At 38.7% G+C, this 19,382-nt stretch overlaps 1 protein-coding gene across 4 annotated transcripts in view; it reads left to right on the top strand.

Moving 5' to 3' along the window:
* The window catches only part of STARD13 (StAR related lipid transfer domain containing 13), a 558,426-nt gene that overhangs the window by 317,160 nt on the left and 221,884 nt on the right, over positions 1-19,382 (top strand). The window lies entirely within an intron of this gene.

Below are 19,382 nucleotides of genomic sequence, written 5' to 3'. Positions count from 1 at the left end.
GTGCCCGTCACCAAGCCCGGCTAATTTTTATATTTTTAGTAGAGACGGGGTTTCACCATGTTGGCGAGGCTGATCTCGAGCTCCTGAGCTCAAGGGATCTGCCCGTCTTGGCCTCCCAAAGTGCTGGGATTACAAGCATGAGCCACCGCGCCCAGCCAGCATAGTTGAAATTTAAAAATATATTTGTCATGTGTTTAAAATGGAAATGTCCCTTTTGGCCACTTAAAATTATTATTATTATTACTATTATAAAACTTGAGAAAAAATAATGAATTTCTTGAGTAATTTCCCAAACTATGTGATTTGATTTTTACAAAGACTGCAAGGTTCTCATTCACTTAATTTATTCAGCAAATATTTCTTAAGGATCTACTATGCTAAACACTCACAGTACTGGGGATTCAGTGTTGAATACAACCGACGAAATCCGCAGCCTTACTGAGCTTCGATTCAAGTGGTGGAGACAGTAATAATTATATGTAAGTGCTGTGATTAATGTATTATGAAGAAAAAACAAAAAATGTAGAGAAGCTGGAGAATGAAAGGGGGTGCTATTTTGGATACAATGAACAGAAAGAGTGTCTTAGGTAGTGTGGGCTGCCCTGACAGAATATCATGGACTGGTGGCTTAAACCGCAGACATTTATTTCTCACAGTTCTTGGAGGCTGGAAGTCCAAGATCAGAGTGCCAGCATGGTTGGATTCTAAAAAGGACCGTTTTCCAGGGTGCAGACTACCGTTTTCTGGTTGTATCCCCACGTGGCAGAAAGAGAGTGAGAAATCTCTCTGTGGTCCCTTTTATAAGGGCACTAATCCCGTTCACCAGAGCTCTGCTCTCATGACCTAATTACCTCCTAAAATCCCCACCTCCCAATACCATCAAATTGGGGGATGGGACTTCAACATATGAAATTTGGGGGGACACAGACATTCAGTTCATTGCAAAAGAGCTCTCTGGAGAAGTGGTGTTGAAGCAGGGACATTCAGAGATCTGGGAGAAAGAATGTTCTAGGCAGGAGGTAGGTGGGGCTGGAATGCAGTGAGCGACAGGGAGAGGTTTAGGGAATGGGGTCGACAGGTAGTCAGATCCTCTGCAGCCTTATGCCTGGGAGAGAGTCTGGATATGCCTTGGGGTATGATTTGCTGAGAGCAATTCACCTGGTTTTTGATGTAAAATGTGGAAGGAAAAGACAAGACAGGCCAAGAGTGGAAGCAGTAAGACCTTTTACCAGTCTCCTTGATGATTCAAATTTAGTTAATGTCTCAATTATACAAAAAATACTTAGTTGCTAATTACATAAAGGCCATCACATAATTAAGAGGAAGGAGCAAATAACCACTGGCCCTTGTTTTTTTTTATGCAAATAGGAGAAATTAGCTACATTCATTCATCCATGAAAAACATTTATTGAGTGAACATCACATGTCAGACACTCTGCTGTGCTCTGCACTGAGAAAAAAGATGAAAAAGACCCTAATTCTAACTAACACTCAAGGAACTTAGGACAAGTATGGTAGTAGAAGAATGAAGAGGCTAGGTGCAGTGGCTCCCGCCTGTAATCCCAGCACTTTGGGAGCCTGAGGCAGGTGGATCACCTAAGGTCAGGAGTTCGAGACCAGCCTGACCAACACGGCGAAACCCTGTCTCTACTGAAAAAAAAAAAAAAGAAATCAGCCGGGCATGGTGATGCATACCTGTAATCCCAGCTACTTGGGAGGTTGAGGCAGGAGAATCACTTGAACGCAGGAGGCAGGGATTGCAGTGAGCCAAGATTGCACTCCAGGCTGGGCAACAAAGAGCAAAACTCCGCCTTAAAACAAAACAAAAAAAACAGAAAACAAGAATGAAGATGTAGGGAGAGATCAGAGGGTAGAGTGGCTTGTCACAGAGGAGGTCTCTGAGTTGAACCTTAAAGGAGAGAAATTACACTGGAAGGAGAAGGAAGTACAGAGCACAGGCAAAGAAGCAGAGATGCACGGAGCGGCATGAGGAATTATTTGATGTTGCTGGGACCTCAGGTGCAAGAAAAAGAGCCAGTGAAGAGAAGACTAACAAGGTCGGGGGTAGAGCCAGATGAGGAGCTTGCATACCTCATGCTTTGGTGCTCTATTGGATAGTCTGCAAATTCTTTTCTGACTCCAGGATGATAAGAATATGTGAATCCATTTTCTTTTCTCTATCATGAGAATCACAAGGCCCTGTTTATTTTTATATCCATTCTGTCTAAATTACTTTGCTCTACAACTTTATAGCATAATCATGAGAGCCTCTTTTCTTGCATGGATGTTGCAAAGCGCATGAGGTCCTCCATGGCTTTTAAAGATGGCTTTTGTTGAATTAGCAGAACCTACCAGAGCTCCTGGAAATTCCGCCAGTCTCTGGGGACATCTTCGCTCCAAGCCTTGGTGCCCTTAACATGGATTTGCAAATTTAGAGTTAAAGTAAGTGTCAGAAGTACATGTGGTGATTACAGAGACTTTGGAGCCATGATTTCCATAGTGGAACTAATATCACTTCTTGACCTATTTTTTCAGAGGACTTTTGCGCAATAGTTACTTTAGAAGCACCCTCTTGAAAAGAAATCTGAAATGGACGTCAATGCCTATATTTATTTGTTCATAGCATTTCTTAGTGACGTGCTTTATGCAAGATTTCAAAGAGTTCACAACTATTAATGACTACTTAAAACTCTTAATATCCAAATTATATAAGGAACTCATACAGATCAATACCAAAAATACAAATAACTGGATTAAAAAATGGGCAAAGGACCAAGATAGACACTTCTCAAAAAAGGAAATTCAGAATGCCAATAAACATATGAAAAGGTGCTCGACATCTGTAATTATCAGGTAAATGCAAGTCAAAACCGTAATGAGATATCACTTCATACCTTTTAGGGTGACTATTATAAGGAAGATAAAAGATTAAAAATGTTGGCAAAGATGTGGAGAAAGTAGAACCCTTGTTCACTGTTGTTAGGAATATAATTTTATACAGCCATTATGGAAAAAGTAGGAAGGTTTCCCCCAAATTACAAATGGAACATATAATCAAGCAGCCCTACAGGATAGTAAAGAGCTCTCTGCACTCCCATGTTCACTGCAGCAGTTTGCACAATAATCAAGATATGGAAACAACCTAAATGTCCTGCAGTGAACAGATAAAGAAAACGTGATTTGGGTCAAGTGTGGTGGTTCACGCCTGTAATCCCAGCACTTTGGGAGGCTGAGGGGGGTGGATCACTTGAGGTTAGGAGTTCAAGACCAGCCTGACCAACATGGTGAAACCATGTCTCCACTAAAAATACAAAACTTAGCCAGGCATGGTGGCAGGCACCTCTAATCCCAGCTACTCGGGAGGCTGAGGCAGGAGAATCACTGGAACGCAGGAGGTGGAGGTTGCAGTGAGCCGAGATTGCATCACTGCACTATAGCCTGGGCGACAGAGCCAGACTCTGTCTCAAAACAAAAAAAAGTGATTTTATACACTCACACACATACACAATGGAATATTATTCAGGTTTAAAAAAGAAGAAAATCGTGCCATTTGTGACAAGTTGGATGAAGCTAGAGGAAGTTATGCTAAGCAAAATAGTAGACAAGACGCAGAAAGAGAAACACTGCATGATCTGTCTTGTATGTAGAATCTAAACTAGTCGAACTATAGAAGTAGAAAGTAGGATGGTGGTTGCCTGGAGCAGGGAAGAGGGGAAAATGGAGTGATGTTGGTCAAAGGGTGCCAAAATGATAATTATATACAGATAATGAATATGTTAATTAGTTGGAATGTGATAGTCATTTCACAATGTATATGAAAACATCCAGTTGTATACCTTAAATATATACTTTTTTTATATGTCATAAAAATTAAATTGTCACAAAATAAAGAATTTGAAAGACCAAAAAAATCCTGTAATTCCATGACTTTAGTATATTTACAGAATGATTTTAGGTACATAGTTTAAAAGGTTTCACAAATTTTCATTAAAAATTTTTGAGTTATTTGATTATGTATAAGTTCAACCTCTCATGGAAAGCTGAATTTATTTAACATACTGACTAGAGGCAAGAAAATAAGAAGCCAGAAGAAAAGTATTAATTCATGGGCAGAACTTGAGAATCTGCATTGAACAGCTGCACCGTAACACTTAGCGTTTTTGTTCATATGAAGTTGCCCTCTGGAATCCTCGGATATCTGTAGTTGCCTGAGGGCTCTTGAAATGTCACCAGGGCAACAACAAAGTAACACATATGAAGCAGGCCCTCTGTGGCATTCTTTATGAAAAGCATTGAATTAAATTATTGCATAACAGATCATCTGCATATGAAAGGCAGTGAACTGTTCGAGAACCCAGCTGAAAACAATGCTGAATTTGATGCCTACCTCCACTGATAACTCACTGGCACCATTAGAACTCTTGTTGTGACTCAAGGGCCCCTACTTGGCATGTGGGAAATATTAATACTGTCTTTATAAGACCACAAGGGAATTATGAGCTAAATTAGAGAGATGGTTGTGCTGCTTAGAGAGAAACTCCCATGTATCCCATGACCCCATCCCTCTTTCCCTTTCTTGGTCGATCTTTCAAAAAGAATAATGCATTTCCCCCACTCTGGTTGAAATTGTTGCTTGCCATCATGGAGAGTCTAGAAAAACTGACAATAGTTAGCACTGATGGAGTCCTTGCTATGTTTTAGCACAGAGTCTGTGCTAAGCACTTCCCATGCATTATTTTATTTCATTCTAGTGGCCCATAGGGTTAGTACTATTAACATACTAGTATGTTTTATAATTTTATAATAAGGACATTTTGACTCTAAAATGTTAGGTGATTCTTGGCCTGGGTTCTCAAAGCTAAGGAGTAATCCGAAGTAAACATTAAGAACCACATGATCTGTTTCCAGAGCCCTCAAACCTCTGAACAGATTGGTTTAGAATAAACTACTTCATATTACAGTCTCTATCACCATTATACCTGGATCCTGCTTAATCTAGAAGCCATAGATGGAAATCGTTATTGTTGGAAAAACAATTTTCACACTCAAGTATATTAATTCAAGAACCCTATGGAGAGACAGTATACAAAACACAAATGACATATGATGTTTTAGGTATGATTAAGCCAAAATAAGACAGACTTTAAAAATATACATAGACTGAAATATTTACATCCAAATGATATTAGTGGCCTACCACCCTATCTCAGCAACACTTGAAGCTCTTCTTGGGAACTGTCAACTCTTGAACTGCACAAGAAAACAAGTCTCCGCTTTGTTCAGGTTTCACTTTTGGATCCCTGAAGATCAATCACCTTCTTTTCATCAGGTTTGACCATGAAAAACTTAACTATTTTAAAGAGCAAATCCATTTTCAAAGTGCATAAATGTAGCACCTTTACCGTGTATTTGGAAGGACAGATTTCACCCTCCTTTTAAATTATATTTATTTACTTACAGTGATTTAAAAAATGTTGATTATAAAAATCACCAAAGGGACCACCACAATGGCTCATGCCTGTAATCCCAGTGCTATGGGAGGCGGAGGCCAGAGGATCCCTTGAGGCTGGGAGTTCAAGACCAACCTTGACAACATAGCAAGACCCCATCTCTAAAAAAAAATTAAGAAATTAGCCAGATGTAGTGGCCCGTGCCTGTAGTCCCAGCTACTTGGGAAGCTGAGGCAGAAAGATCGCTTCAACCCAGGAGTTCAAGGCTGCAGTGAGCTACGATTGTGCCACCACACTCCATCCTGGGTGACAGAAAGGCCCTGTTTCCAAAAATTAAAAAAAAAAAAAAAAGTAAATGTAAATGTAAAATAAAAATTACCAAATATAATCATCACATACCTCTAAAGTGTACTCAGAATAGCATTTGGGAAATATTTCAAGCTGGCCACCATTTAAAAAATAAATATCGTCTCTCAAGAGAACTTATTTAATGGAGACAGAAGATATGTAGGTATTACATGTATATTTTAAATGGTAGCATTGGTTTCTCATCACATTTCTAGTGTGGTGGTCTAAGATTGAAGCACTAATTGTGAATAAATATACAACTATTTCTTTGGTGCACCTTTTTTATCAAGAAAAATTAAAATACCTACAACTTTTTGAGTGCTAACCATGTGCCAGGCACACTTGTTATTGAAATTAATACATAAAACAGTCCTAGAAGGTCAGTATTATGCTCATGTCTCATAGCATACAGCCACAGTTCATGCAGGTTTAGGAACTTGAACAAAGTCACATGGCTCAGGCATGTGACCATGAAGTGTCCAAGATGGAAGAACAGCATGGTTATTTCTGCTTAAAGGGGGATAGACATCTAGAACAAATTATAAGAGCACCACTTGAGTGTGAATGGATTACTAGAACTGAGGTGAGATATATTCTTCACCTAATAAATAAGATAACCTACGTGAAAGCATTTAGAAGCAGTCATTTTATTAATTCCTAAGTTTTAGTACAAAAGAATCACTTTGAGGTGTTTTTCAGTATACATAATTTGGGGTCCACCTGTCAGAAAATCAGATTGAACAGATGGGGGTCCAGGAACCTGCATTTTAAAGAACCATTTCAGGGAATTGTGAGGCTGTTGCTGTGTGAACCCCACTTTGAAAACACGTTATATCACACAGCAGATGCTCTGAACGCAGTTTCCTTTTTCCCCCCTCAGTGTCAGAGGACAGGAAGAAACCAAAGACAATAGTTTAAAACGGGGAATTTAGTACATATTGTGTTTGGTTTACATTACTTTATTGACATACACTAAAAGAAAATTTCATTTCAAATTTAGCTTCTTACCTTGATGGCCTCTTTGTAAAACTTTAGTGTACAAAAGTGGTGTTTAAGTGAAAACAGCTCTAGCAGAACTCTCTGGCTGATAAATCTCTTTAGGGCTTTCCCAGCATAGGGAGTGGGTGAGGAAGGCCAGGTGGGGAAGAGGGGATTTCCTGTTTATTTGTGTTACCTATTTAAAATGATTCTCGACATCCTGTGATTTTTACAGTTGTTCTGAAAGGAAGCGCTGGTTTGTAACTCCATTGAAGTGCAGTGCTTGTGTTTCTGGAGGAGAGAGAGAGAGGGAGATGGGGAGAGATCACCTTTGCACGTTTCACCGGTTATGAATTATATATTCTTTCAGCTTCATTTTTCTGCTTCTTTTTTGTTTTTTGAAACGGAGTCTCACTCTGTCGCCCAGTCTGGAGTGCAGTGGCCAGATCTCAGCTCACTGCAAGCTCCGCCTCCCGGGTTCACGCCATTCTCCTGCCTCAGCCTCCCCAGTAGCTGGGACTACAGGCGCCTGCCACCACACCAGGCTAATTTTTTTGTGGGTTTCACCGTGTTAGCCAGGATGGTTTCGAACTCCTGACCTCGTGATCCTCCTGCCTTGGCGTCCCAAAGTGCTGGGATTACAGGCGTGAGCCACCGCGCCCGGCCACTTTTCTGCTTCTTAGTAACAGAGACAATGTTGGGCTTCACAGGACTCAAGATGACTTTCTAAGGTGATTTGGGGATGCAGTGTATGCATTTTTTAACTCTTTTTTAAAAAAAGTCTCTTCTTCGCCTTTGGAGTGAAACATTTGGATCGTTTTATTCAGCCTATAATAGGACCAAGGGAAGGAGATTTTAAAAATTCTTTAAAGTGCCTGAGATAAAAAGGTTTTGTGAAGAAAAGGACTCAAAATCCTAGGTTATACCAGTACTTCATGTTCATTTTGAATTTTCTTTATTCATTTTTTTTCCTCTCTGTATATAGAATAATCAGGAGGTATTGGTGGGCAGAACTGTTGGTTGATAACAGGAAGCAGAGTATCTGAGAAAGGCCCTCATCCTGTTTCCTTTTGGAGCTACTGAGGCCTCACATACCGGCCATTTTAGGATTTGATGAAGGCTAGAGAAGAGTTAAACTGAACCTTCACTTACTCAGCATCAGTAGGAAGTAGTGTTGGCTACACTAAAAGCACCGTTGTGCCAGTGAGGTTTTGGGGGGAAAATGATAAGCTGCCTGTGATACGCAAGCAAACTGTGGCAAACTTTTTGATGTGTAGGTTCTGAAGCTTTTCAGTTTACTTCCTCAAAAGATATATATACATATATGCACACATGCCCAATATAGCATATGTACTTTTGATATACATGAAAGAGAAAAGATGAGTGGCAGTAAAATAGAGATTCCAGGGTTTGTAAACACAGGGCAATAGAAATGACATTTCCGGTATAGTCTGGAGGAGCAGCACCCATTTTCAGAAAGGAAGACGTTAGGAATAAACTTGACAAGGATGTAGAAGACCAACATATCACAATCAATCTGCAGGCATTTGTTACGGCCTTCCATGTGCTCAGAAAACACATGCAGTCTTTTTATAGATGATGAAAGTAGAGTTTTCGTGATTTGGGATAATCTAAATACTGTAGTCCTTCAAAAACATACAAATTCTAAAAATTGAAGATAGCATCTCTTCATTAACATTGAGTGTAAAACAGAAAGCAGTGAAGTCCATGGGGGGATATAAAAGACATGAAACACTAAACACACCTTACCCTGAATAATTTACATGAATATTTGCAAATTGTTTTTTAAAATAGAAAAGCAGTCATAACTACCTTGACTTTGAAGCTCAAGCTCTAATTTTCTATTTGACATCCGCTGTTGGTTTTGTGTGATAGAGTTGGGTCATAAAGATACACATTTGTAAAATCCATTTAGAACTCTTAATTCTGGATAAAATAAATCCAGTTTCTAAGTTCAGTATCAGCCCTCACTCCTCGCATAAGGAGCTTTTGTTATGTAGGACTTGAGGAATGCCTCAGCTGGGGAAATGCCAGTTAATAGATTCAGACAGATGGATTTTGATGAGAGTCTGCACCGTTCACACCCCTTAGCAAATGTTTTCGAATATTCTCAAGTAACACACTTAACTTGAAAACAAATATGGATTTGCTTACTTTAGAGTCAATAGTAATTATTATTATGAGTAGTGTATAAAAATATCTGCTCTGTTTTTGCATCTTAGAGTGCTAAATTTATATGTCACATTATAACTTTAGACCTTTTACTCCCTTCTACATACAGAGAAAACATACTTTGAATTTAAAACTGGGCTTTGGCAGAAAATTATTTCAGCTGTTGCAGAATATTGCACTTTTTTTCTTAACCTCTCCCTGCCCAAAGTCAGAGTGATCATCGGCTGCGGAAATAGCCTTATGAAATCCCCAAGAGGAATGCAAGGTCCTGATGAGGTCTTTCGTTGTTTTTTTTTTTTTTTTTTTTCATTTGTTTGTTTCCCTCAGCAGAGACTGTGAAACCAGACCAAAAGGGAATAACACCAGAATAGAAATAAGATGGGACCAAGGAGCAAGATGGCGTTTCTTACCTGAGCCATTTTGTGGAGCCCAGTGGTCTTTGATGAGTCTGATGCATATTTCTGGCTGTTTTTTTTTTTTTTTTTTTTTTTTTTTTTGCCAGAATCCATTTTCTTCTGGCATTAAGTTAATTGAACGCCAGAGAAGCAAGTTTAAAGTATAGGAAAATGGGAAAGCAGAAGATCAGAGATAGTGCTTTGTTTGTTTAAGGTAGTAAAATGAGAGCGTAAGTACCATATATGTACTATTACACTGAGTGTCTTTTCTGGGCAAGGCACTTTGCTGGGTGCTGGGAATTCAGCTGAAAAACAACTCTCATAAAACTTGCCTGCCGTCTAGGGGGTAGATCACACTTGTGCGACAAATTGCCCATGTAATTATTTAATTACAGTTGTGGGAAAGGCTGAGTGGGAGAAGGGTGCAATCAGAGTACAGCAGGGAGGCTAACAGCATCTGTAGGTTAGAGAATGCTTCCCTGAGGAATAGCGTTTGAGCTGAGTTCTGGAGGGTAGTGTAAATTCCGTGGGAGAAAGGGTTAGGAAGGGCGTACAAGGCAGTGGGAACAGCATATGCAAAGGCTCAGAATCAGGCAAGTACTTGGGCCGGAGCAGGGATTGGAGGCATCTGATACGGCTGGAGTTCGGAGAATCAGTGGGAGCGAGGCTGGCAGGCACTGTTAACACAGTGTGACGCAACCCTGGTAGGGGCCTCATCACATTACATCCTGTGCTGCCCAACATGGTGGCTCTGGTTGGTGCTACTCATTTTCTGGGCAGAGGAAAAAATATTGGGACATCAAATTTCTTCTCTTATTCTGTTACAGTTCTTACCTGGGTCTCTATCTCCATGTCTAGATGTCTATAAAAAAGAAGAAAAAAATGTTTTTAAAAATTTCTCCTAAGAAAATTGTACTACTGCTTGTTCATAATGCCCTGCCAATTTTAATTAATTCAGCATCCACAGGGACATTGTTTAGGTTGCATATCTTTCAAAAACTGGAATATTAGTTTAAATTAGTAGAAAGGAGAACTAGATTGCATGATTGTAGCAAATACCGACTTAGGTTTTTAAAGATAGCAGTCTCTTCTTTTTAACTTCTGAAGCCTTGGCTTATCAAGAGAAAAATAAATTTTCACTGTGTACCAAAATAGAAGGCTTTCCAGATCCTATTTCTGAATAGCTGAATAATGCGTCTGCAGCTTTTTACGTCACATCTGCGCGTGCGACAGCTGTTAGGTCATTCCTGCAACTCCAGCATTTGTTCGTATTTTCAGATGTTCAACATTTTTATGAGCAGATGTAAGATTTCAAGTTTCATTTGGAGAAAACATGCCTTTCCTACTTGCAAAATATAATTTCTGGTTCATTTGTTAGGAAATGAAAATATCAGATACATTTTTTAATGTACTTACGCTGGATTTAACTTCTCAGCTAAACTGCGTGGAGAACGGTACAAACGACAGTGAAAACAGAGAGCTCCTTGAGCCTGTAGGACAAGATTTACTGATCACATTGTTTGGAAGGCTCATGTTACTAAGACTTTGGGCTGTTTATTTGTACATCGTGTACATTCTGAGGAAATACAAGCCATTCTTGTTGATTGTCATCATCAGATTTGAAAAGTTATATAAGTGAAGGTATTAGATACAAGGGTGAGTTGTTACAGTATATAACATTGGTAAATGGAATCGATTTGGAAATGAGCTATAATACTTGTTAGCAGTTACATATATGCGAATCTCAACACTGTGATTAATGAGCTGTGAATTGATAGTATCTGCTGAACACTGCTTTATTCAGAACATTGTTTCACTCACAAGTCATAGCAGAAGAATTCAAAAAAATTAGAGGACGCAGACTTTTCTTTGTATTAAATAGTAGTTTAGCCTGATGCACAGATTATGCATTCTTGATAACACTGAAAAAGTAACAAAATTTTCCAAAAATTGTGAACGAATGCTCTACAAACTGAGTGTATAAGTTCTGAAAGAATAGAGAAAAAACAAACTCCTATGAGCAAGGATCACTTACAGAACTCTTCTCAGAGGAGATGAATTTGGGCTTGGGTGGAGAGAGAAATAAGCAATGTGGATTGATGTTCAGCAATGAGGTCCAGAGAGCGGGAAAGCCAAGTTCTTTGATGCTACCACCTCCTAGCTGTGTGGCTTTAGGCAAGATACTTCACCACTCGACTTCCGTTATCTCATCTGTAAAATGGAGCTAATAATCATTTTTGAATGAGTATTAAATAAGATAATATATGTAAGAGAACAGTGATGGCACAGAGTCAGTGCTTAAAATGTTGGCTTTTATTATCATTATTATTATTATTATTATTATTTTCTGAGACAGAGTCTCTCTCTGTAGCTCAGGCTGGAGTGCAGTGGTGTGATCCCGGCTCACTGCAACCTCCATCTCCCAGGTTCAAGCGATTCTCGTGCCTCAGCCTTCCGAGTAGCTGGGATTACAGGTGCCCGCCGCCATGTCCGGCTAATTTTTGTATTTTCAGTAGAAATGGGGTTTCACCATGTTGGCCAGGCAGGTCTCAAACTCCTGACCTCAGGCGATCTGCTGGCCTCGGGGTTACCTCAGGTGAGCCACCACACCTGGCCTATTTATTATTATTATTCATTAATAGAAATTACAGAAATCAGGGTTATTAGGTAGAGGGAATGCTGTCTACAAAAGAACAAAGGGGACGACAAATCTGTCTCAGAAATATTCAGTCAGTTTTAAGCAACAGTAATGTTATTTCTAGCAAATACAATACATTCAATGTTATTTTAAACACACAATATTGAATGACCTCCATAAAGTTGACTGTGTGACTTTTAATAGTCTCTGAAATCTAGAAATTATTTATATACATCCAGAACTCATGGCTAACCTTCAGTGATATGTTTATAGTGAAAGAATGAGCTTGTGTTTACTTGCATAGAGGAGGGAGGGTGTGACAACTTCTACTGAAAATGTGTCAATACAGTTTTCCATTTAGAATGGTACATATGGGAAATTGATTTTCTTTTGTTTTCTAGAAATGGGGTCTCCCTGTGTTGCCCAGGCTGGTCTCAGATTCCTGGCCTCAAGCAGTCCTCCCCCGTCAGTCTCCAGTGTAGCTGGGAGTACCAGTGCAAGACACCATACCTGGCCAATAATTTTTTATTCATTTAAAAAATATCTGTGGGTGGAAATGTGATTTAGAGAAATATACATAAAGTAGATAATGTAAGCATATTTTGAAAATTCGAGGTTCTGAAAAAATCATCTGAGTACACCTGAGAGGAGGACTGAAAACACAGGGGTCATCTTCAGAAGAATTTCAAATGCCATTTTCCATGCTAGTTAGCTAGCTAGCTAATCCCTCCACATAATACATACTACATAGCTAATCCCATCAAATTTCCAAGCCATTTTCTCATACTAGTTAGCTAATCCCTCCACGTACTATTCCTAGAGACCCTGCAGTGCCTGGATGTCAACACAGTCCCCTGGAATCCTGGAGTGTGGTCTCTGGGAAGGAAGAAAAGAGCACTGGAGTTTGAGCTGGACAGCCCTCAGCTCCTGGCTCAAGTCACTCCATAGTTCCAACTCTGTGTTCTCCTGTAAAATAGCTACCTTTAGGCTTTCTGTAAGGACCAGGAGAAATAACATTTGCAAAAGTGACAAAACACAGTGTCTGCAATCTAGACATTCATTCTAGCAGTAGCCAAAGGCTGTGATCACTGTTGCCTTCTTTTCATCCTTTATGAGTGTACTCTATAATTAGTGCTTTCAATATACAAGCTCACTTAACGTTTACAACAGTAGGCAATCCTATTATCCAGTTTTACAGGAGGATGTTGAGATGGAGTGAGGTGAAATAACTTGTCTAAGAGCAGGCATTTAGCAAGCAGCCAAGCAAGGCTTGAACTTGGATGGTATGGTTCCATATCACGCTATAGAGCCTCATCTGTATCCAAAATACAGCAAGGAGTATACAAATATGCATCTGATTCCTTTTAGGGTTTTGTCCAAGTATTAAGTTCTTGTCCAGGCTTATAAATACTGAGCTATGAAACTAAAGGGGCCTTAGAGATCATATACGAGTCCAACTCCTTATTTTGCAAGTCCTCACGAAGGGCTGGACAGGATAAATGATTGACCCACACTAAGACAGAGATCTTGGTAACAGGGATGTGGCAGGTCTCTTGATTCAGTGCTTGTCCCATTCCACTGTGTAACTTCTCTAGCTTTACAGGAGATAATTTAACTTATTGTTAAAATCACATTTGTTTTTAAACAATTTAGATAAAATTCACCCTCATAAAATGCACACTTCAGTGGTTTTTAGTATATTCACAAATTTGTGCAACCATCACCACTATCTAATTCCAGAATATTTTTATCACCACAAAAAGCAACCCATGCCTATTAGCAATTACACTGTATTTCCCCTCCCTCCAACGCTTAGCAACTTTTTGTCTCTGTGAATTCATCTCTGCTGCACATTTCATGTACATAGAATCATAAAATAGGTGGCCTTTTGTGTCTGGCATCTTTCACTTAGCATGTTTTCAAGGTCCATCCATACTGTAACATGCATCAGTACTTCATTCCTTTTTATTACTGAATGATATTCCATTGTATGGATATGCTACATTTTATCTGTTTATCAGTAGATGGACATTTGGGTTGTCTCCACATTTTAGCTATGATTAATAATGCTGCTGTGAGCATTCACATACAATTTTTCTATAAACATATGTTTTAATTTTCTTGGGTATAAATCTATAAGTGGGATTGCTTGGTCATTGGTAACTCTATGTCTAACTTCTTGAGGAACTGCCAAATTGTTTTCCAAAGTGGTTGCACCATTTTACATTCCTGCCAGCAACAGGTTCAAATTTCTCTACTCCTAATCAACACTTGTTATTGTCCAACTTTTTTATTGTAATTATCCTAGTGGTTGTGAAATGGTATCTCATCGTGGTTTTGACTTGCATACGCTTAATGACTAATGATATTGAACATCTTTTCATGTGCATTCGTATATCTTCTTTGGGAAGATGTGTATTCAAATCCTCTGACCTTTCTTAATTTTTCTCGCCTATTCGTCATTGATTTGTAAGAGTTCTTTTTATTTCTGGATATTAGACTCTTATCAGATACATGGTTTGCAAGTATTTTTTCCCATTCTGTGGGTTGTCTCTTTGGTTTCTTGATAGTGTTCTTTATAGTTCAAGTTTTTAATTTTAATGAATTCCAATTAATCTATTTTTTCTTTGATTGCTTATTGCTTTACATGTCATTTCTAAAAAATGACATCTAATCTAAGGTCATGAATGTTGTCTTCTAAGAGCTTTATAGTTTTAACTCTTACACTTAGGGCTTTGATTCATTTTGAGTTAATTTGTGTATATGGTATAAGGTAGGTGTTTAACTTCATTCTTTTGCATGTGGATATCTAATTGCCCCAAAACCATTTGCTGAAAAGACTATTCTTTCTTCATTGAATTTTCTTGGTATCCTGTTGACACATTCATTCTTACACTTAGGGCTTTGATTCATTTTGAGTTAATTTGTGTATATGGTGTAAGGTAGGGCTTTAACTTCATTCTTTTGCATGTGGATATCTAATTGCCCCAAAACCATTTGCTGAAAAGACTATTCTTTCTTCCCTGAATTTTCTTGGTATCCTGTTGACACATTCATTCTTACATTAAAATAAATACCTATTCTCTGTGAGTCAGAATGAGTGAGTCAATTGTAAGTTTGTTGTATTGCTTTTAAAATGGAGTGGATCATAAAAATGTCTCAGTTGTTTCATCTATAAACTGAGGGTGATACTACTTTTTAGTAAGATCATTTAAGGTATAAAATATCTTGCTGAAGGCAGAAGGCTAGATCATATTACCTCCCAAAAGACTGGACACTAGCCTTAATTGTAAACCTCTAATTGATGCCAATGTGGTTGAAAGCCTTTTGAGTCTGACCAACGTAGATCCAAATCTTGACTCCATTACTTACTAATTGCATGACATTGAGCAAGTTAGTTCTTTACTTGGGAATTGGTTTATTGTGAGGATTGAATAGGATAATGTATAAAAATATTTAACAAAATCACTCCAATTTATTCATTCATTTATCCATCCATCCATCCATCCATCCATCCATCCATCCATTCTGGAAGATCTTGTTGAGTGCTTATAAAATGCTAAAATAAATTAAATAGACAAAGTCCCTGCTCTCATAGAGTTTACTTTGTACTGGGGACACAGACAATAAGCAAATAAATCAATAAATATATAATATAGTGTCAAGTAGAGATAAGTATATGAGAAGAAAAATCAAGCAGATTTTACAAAATAGAAAGTGAATGTAGGGTTTTTATAGATAAGATATTGAGGAAGACTTCTCAAGGATGGTGATATTTGAGGAGAGATCTAGATGAAAGGAGGTAATTAGCCTCTTAGATGAGGGGAATAAGTGTTCCAGACAAAGAGAATGTAGAGAATTGACAGTAGAGGGCAAGAATGAAAGCAGGGATGATGCAGTAGTCAGTAGGTGAGAGAATAGTGCTTGAAACAGGAAGTAATGAGACATGGTCTGATTGGAGTGCATTGGAAGGGAAGACCATCAGGTGTTGTTTGTAGGATGCTTCATTGTTGGATGACTCTTCAAGATTTAGTTTAAGAAACTGGGTGAATGAAGACGCTATTCAATGAGTTGGAGAAGCCTGGGGAAGAGCATGTTGGGTTGGGTGGGCACAGAGTTCTCTTCAGGACATATTAGAGATTCAGGCAGAGATCACAAGCCACTAAGATACAAGTCTGGAGTTCAGATGACAGATGGGATTTTTAGAATCATCAGGATATATTTAGTGTTTAAAGTCAGGAATGGATGAGATTGCCTAGTAAATGAGTGTATACAGAGAAGAGGGGAGGACAAGGAATGAGCCCTGAGGCACCACCACCTCAGAGGTCAGCAAGGGAAGAATGTCTCAATGGAGACTGAGGTGGCAGGAAAATCAGGAAAGCCTGATGTCCCAGAAGACAACTGAAGACAAAATTTCAGGAAGGAGAGACTGATCACAAGTGTCAAAAACTTCTGAGATGTCAAGAAAGAAAAGGGCCAAGAAATTATCATGAGTTTGTCAAGACAGATGTCACTGGCACCCTTGATGAATGTGGTTGCACAGGAGTGGTGGGAACAAAGGCCTGATGGAGGTAGTTCAGGATAGAGAGGGAGATGAAGAAATGAATGCAGTGGATAAGTCCTAGCAAGGTGCTGTAGTAGATGCTCAAGAAATATCATTAAAGCATATAATTGGAGATCTAATTCAGAGGCAGCACAATAGCTTGGAAAGAGCACAAGCTTTGAGTTCAGCTCCCAGCAATATCACCTACTTGCTGCTTGATTTTCCCACATTTATAAAATAGAGATTATAATACCAATCACACAACATTGCCATGAAGATTAGAGATAACGAATAACCCGTCCTGGGACAGCTTCTGGCATGTGACAGTCACACTACAAAGTGGAAATCTTATATTACTAATTTTATTTATTTACCAATCAGAACCAAGAGTACTTATTTCTACATTGCTTATAATAGACCAATCCATAGGCTTGGTAACCAGATGACTGGGAATACTTCACAAAACAGGAGGAGTCATTTCTGTGTTTTGAAGGCTGAATGGAAGCTTTCTTGGTAAAGAAGAGGTGAAGGCATATTTCTGATAGGGGAAACCACGTGTGAGAGATAGCAGGTGTGTCAGAAGGCTGCCTGAAGGGAATTAGAGAAGATTAGGTTGGAGAGGAAGGCAGAAGGTAGAGTGTGAAGACCCTTATAAACCATGCTAAAGTAAATGTGATCTTTATATAATCTTTAAAAGATAAATTGTACATCACGACAGTAATTTCCATTTTATTACCAGAACTCAATGCTTCCATAGGTCTGAGTTTTAGAGCAGCCACACTTACCAGCTGGAAGAACCATTTGGTAAGTAGAATGCATGATGACACAATAACCCCTGTGTGCACCTTAAAGATAAATTTACAATTGCTCCCCAAATGCTGGTTCCTGGATAGCAGTCAGATAAAACTCATGATTACACAGGAAAAAAATATTGTGTAGGATTTCCAACAGACATTTTTGTTTACTGTGAGATTTTGACCTTTTCACTTTTTGATGTTTAAAATGTCATTTGTTTTAATGAAATGACGGTGGTGATGTTTAATGCTTTGACCTAGCAAAATTAAAAGGTAGTTAAACTCTAGTGTTACTCTTGAACTTTCTTTTGAAATTATTTTCATCGGTAAAATCCTAAAGTCTGGGATCTTCTGTCTTAAGGTACATGAAACCTGATGTCTGTAAATATGGGTTCACTCAATGAAGAAGGTGTCACAAAGAGTTTCTATTTACCATTGCTGTCAGTGGGTGCTAACTCTGCCAATTAAGGATCTTAAGGGTCTTCTCACTCTGGAGGCAGCCATTCAAATGTCCCTAAAGAAAGTTTCTATATATGCACAAAAATGTAAGGTCTGGTATATGTAAGTAAATTCACAGCTGTGCTCTTTAATTTTGAATCCCAACCTCTGTTGAAGGAGATTGACCAGATGCTCAGATCAGAGCATGCTGAATATTCCTGCTAATCTTTCTCTCTTCAGTAGAAGGATTTGATGAATTTGATGAAGTGGAAGAGTGAGATTTTGCCAGGAGCTTTCATGTGCTAAATCAAATTTCTGTAGTTTTTACTTCACATTTGTTCTACAAAGAGAGGTATCTGAGGGGAACTCTGTTTTAATGAGAGTAAACTCATTTTAGTTTACATCACTGAAGATGAACATCTGTCTGTCCCTTGACAAAATATTTTGGAAAGTGTTTTCTGTTGTTTCTCTCCAAGGATGTTACAGAGGTCACACGTCATCCAGATCTTACATACATTATAACTTTCAACGAAAAAGTGCACACTTCCTAACTTTAAAAAAAAAAAGTGTGTGTCATTTGTTTTGGCTTTGTCTCATTCTATAACCTAAATAATTCTTAGTCAACCACATATACTCTCCATAGATTATATTAACAGGTACAGAGATTAGGAAATACATCACTTCCAGTCTTAAGAACTTGATTGCTAGGTATTAAATAGGTGGAATAAAGCACCAATGCAAGCTAGTACTGGGGAAGGGACCCAGCTGTGGTGTTCTAACAGACATGGGTTTGAATTCTGGCTCTACCACTTAGTTTTCTGGTCTTTTCTTTGTCTGTAGCATAGGGATAAATAATAACACTGATCTCATTAGGTTCTCGGTTGTATTATTGATTGTTATAAGAATTAAATGAGACATTGGTTTAATTCACTTATCAAATATTTATGAAATGTCTGCTATATGCATAAACAAAAATACTTAACAAAGAGCCTAGAATATGGTATTTAATCGCAGTTGCAATTATTTTGGCTTTTCTTCCATGTCTTGATTCAGATAACTGGCCTTCTGCTATAATCCCTTATGCCAAAGTCCTTATCTTGATAACACATCTAAGCATTTCTCCACTGCCCATGACATTCCTACCACCGTGGCTGTAGTCCTGCTCCAAATCACTATTGGTGCCCAGGAGTAACTGTTGACTCTTGCCTGCTTTGTCTGTTGCCCTTGAGTTAGCCAGCACTGGGTTTTGCCCGCTATGGAGTTTCTCTGATGCCACTATCTATGCTGGACTTTGGGTACCTATCCAGTTCTTATCCCTCAGCTTGGGCTTGGCCTGACGTCTACCATACTTAGATTTGTTCTTATCTCATTCCTTGGAGAGGGGTCTCTCTCCAGGTGCCGGTCCTTACCGGTATTCCTCCTAATGTCACAGTTAACTACACCACATCTAACTCTAAGGATTCACGCACTGATGGCAGGGCTGACTTACTGATGGCAGTTACAGAAGGCATATGACCACAGCCACGTGCGTGATGGAGATACATGGAAAAGGATGAAACTACCTAACTATCATATCAAAAATATAATTATAGAAAAGATGGAGAT

Source organism: Macaca mulatta, chromosome 17 (assembly GCF_049350105.2).
Source record: "Macaca mulatta isolate MMU2019108-1 chromosome 17, T2T-MMU8v2.0, whole genome shotgun sequence".
NCBI lineage: Eukaryota > Metazoa > Chordata > Mammalia > Primates > Cercopithecidae > Macaca > Macaca mulatta.
The sequence above is the reverse complement of the archived record's forward strand: the minus strand, read 5'-3'. Positions and strand labels throughout refer to the sequence as shown.